This window comes from Lagenorhynchus albirostris, chromosome 10 (genome assembly GCF_949774975.1).
Source record: "Lagenorhynchus albirostris chromosome 10, mLagAlb1.1, whole genome shotgun sequence".
NCBI lineage: Eukaryota > Metazoa > Chordata > Mammalia > Artiodactyla > Delphinidae > Lagenorhynchus > Lagenorhynchus albirostris.
In genome coordinates, this window is record NC_083104.1 from 3172534 (window position 1) to 3176022 (window position 3489).

A 3489-nucleotide genomic window follows, 5' to 3' on the forward strand; every position below is an offset into this window, starting at 1 on the left:
TCAGTAAATACAATACAAAGTATGTATTTGATGTATTTTCCCCACTTTAAAGACAATCCAAAGCGTGCAATGCACACCGTCCTACAAGGTGATTTTTTTCTCTTGATATGATTTTGTAAATCAACTTTTCTACTTAAATGAATTTAAATGAAAAATATATCCCGCCACTTCCTATAAGCAGAAGGTAGCCATGCCACATGGGAACAGAACAAGACTCATAAATCCCGGTGGGGTCCCGTTGTTGGTGAGGACCCTGCACTCGAGATCTACCTTCTTTCTGTTCCAGAGGGACCAGCAAATGTTAGAGGGAAGCTGAGACATCCATCACCAGGCTGGGTTTTTTTTGTGAGATAATCAAAAGGACTAAAAAGATTTGGACGGCAAATATCTTTCCCACCTTGGAATTCGGGGTATTTAATGCAGCGTTTTCATCCCGTCAGTAGCGTAAGCTCACACTTCGGGAAAATGTCATCTAGTCCAACAATGTAGTCATCTGAAACAGGAGTAAACTGAGACTCAGAAGGTGGGGAGGACTTAGAATGACCCAGTTCATTTGTGGCAAAGCCTGGAAGAGACCTTAAATCTCCAGGGCCCCGGCTATACTCCCTGGGACAGGATGAATGGGGTTTTCTTGGAAAAACTATGCCTATTCCCTGCTCTACCTCCCAGCTCCTCCCTCACCTCACAACTTCATTTAGCCAACCTCTGCTGTTTAATCTAAGTCATATAATTTGCTGGTGTACAGTTATTCATAGTATTCCATTTTGTTTCTGTGAGGTTGGTAATAATGTCCCATCTTTCATTTCTGATTCTAGTCATTGAAGTCTTCTCTATTTTTTTCCTGGTCCATCAGTCTAGCAGTTTGTCAGTTTTGTTGATTTTTTTTTCAGAGAACCAGCTTTTGGTTTCATTGATTTTTCCCTATTTTTCTATTCTCCATTTCATTGATTTCCTTTTTAATCTTTATTATTTCCTTCCTTCTGCTTACTTCAGAAGAGTTTGTTCTTCTTTTATCAGTGTCTTAAGGTAGAAGATTAGATTATTGATTTGACACCCCCCTTTTCAAAATCTAGGCATTTACAACTATAATTTTTTTTCCTTCTAAGCACTGCATTAGCCGCATCTCACAAGTTTAGGAACGTTGTGTCTTTGTTTTCATTCATCTGAAGTATTTTTCATTTCATTCAAAGTATTTTCTAATTTCCCCTATGATTTCTTCTTTGCTATATTGGTTATTAAGGAGTGTGTCGTTTCATTCCCAAATTTCTTTCTGTTATTGATACCTAATTTCAGTCCATTGTGGTTGGAGAGCATAGTTGGTATTATTTCTATCCTCTTAAATTTATTGAGGTCTGTTTTGTGGCCTAACATATAGTCCATTCTGGAAAATGTTCCATGTATACTTGAGAAAAATGCATATTATGCTGTTGTTGGGTGGAGTGTTCCATAGGTGTCTTTTAGGTCTAGTTGGTTTATAGTGTTGTTCAGATAATTTATTTCCTTTTTGCTCTTCTCACTTGTTGTAGTATCCATTTTGAATACAACAATTTTTATTGAGATTTCCAATTTTTATTGACTTGTCTATTTTTGTCCTTCATGTACTTTGGGGCTCTGTTGTTAGGTGCACATATCTTTATTTATAATTGTTATATCTTCCTGATGGATTGACTTGTTAAAAAGCCCTGTTTATTTCTAGTAATGTTTTGTTTTAAAGTCTGTTTTTTTCTGATATTCGTGTACCCATTTCAGTTTTCTCGTGATTGCTTGTTACATGATGTATCTTTTTTCTGCCTTTCACTTTCAATCTTTTTGTGTCTTTAAACCTAAGGTGTTTTTCTTGTAGATAGCATGGAGTTGGAACTCATTTTTAAAATCCAATCTAACAACCCTTGCGTTTTGATTGGATTATCTCAATCACATTTAATGGTATAAGTGATACACTTGGATTTACAGTCTGCCACTTTCCTTTTTGTTTTCTGTATGTCTCATGTTTTCCCTGTTCCTCTATTCCTCCTTTACTGGTTTCTTTTTAACTGAATATTTTCTTATGTAGTATCTATGTTTCTTTGATAATTTTACTATATGTTTTTAAATTATTTCCTTAGTGGTTATTCTAGGGCTTACTAAATACATGTTATCTTTTCAAAATCAGCTTCATATTTATACTAACTTAATTCCAGTGAGAAATAGAAATGTTACTTTATGTAGTTCTACTCACTGTTTTCGCTTTTTGTGATATTGTTATACATATTCATCTAAAACTATTACAAGCCCAAGAATATATTGTTGTAATTATTAATTTATAGAATTTTATGTCTTTTAAAGAAGTGAAGAGAAAAAAGAGGGTAGGTATATGTCTGTAGCTTCTGTTATGTTAACTTTCTTATCATTTCTCGTTCTTTTCATTTTTTCTGGTAGATATTATTTACTATTTGGAGTCATTTTCTTAGGCCACTGCAGCTTTGCTTCCACCTACCTTCTTGTACTTTTATTGGCATTTCTACATTTAGAAATAAATAAATAAATACATTTATTGGCATTGACTTTTCTATATTTTATAGGCCCAACAATACCTTATATACATATTACTTTATATAATCGCTTTTAAAATCAATTAATAGAAGAAAGGAGAATAAATATGAACTTATACTAACTTTGATAATTACACAATTAGTTTTATCAGTCCTTTTTTTAAAATGTGAATATAGGATTCTTGGTTCACAGTTTTTTCTTTGAGCACTTTCAATATATTATCCAATTGCCTTCTGGCTTCCACTATTTCTGATGAGAAATCAGGTGTTAATCTCATTGGGATTCCTTTGTAAATGATGAGTCATTTTTCTATTGCTGCTTTCAAGATTTTTCTCTTTGTCTTTGGATTTCAGCATTTTTACTATAATGTGCCTGCTTGTGGATTTCTTTGTGTTTATCCTGTTTGGAGTTTAATGAGATTCCTGGATATATAGATTAATGTTTTTCAATAAATTTGGGTAGTTTTCAGCTTTTTTTTTGAAAATTTTTTTGTTCGTTTCTGAGTCTCCTTTCCTTCTGATACTCCTATTACATGTATGTTGTGTTTAATGATGTCCCATATTTCTCTGAAGCTCTGTTCATTCCTTGTTAGTCTTTTTTCCTTTCTGCCCTTCAGATTTCATGATCTCTATCAGTTTATCTTCAAGTTCACTGATTCTTTCTTATGCATGTTCAAATACATGGTTGAGCCCCTTTAGTGAATTTTTCATTTCAATTATTGTACTTTTCAACTCCAGAATTTCTACTTGGTTCTTTTTTTTTTTTTTTTTTTTTATAATTTCTACCTCTTTACTGAAATTCTCAGTTGCATGTGGCATTGTCATCATACCTTCCTTTACTGCTTTAATCATGGTTTCCTTTAGTTCTTTGAACATATTTGCCATTGCTATTTCGAAGTCTTTGTTAGGTTCAACAAATCTGGTCATTCTCACAGGCAGTTACAGTCACTTATTTTTT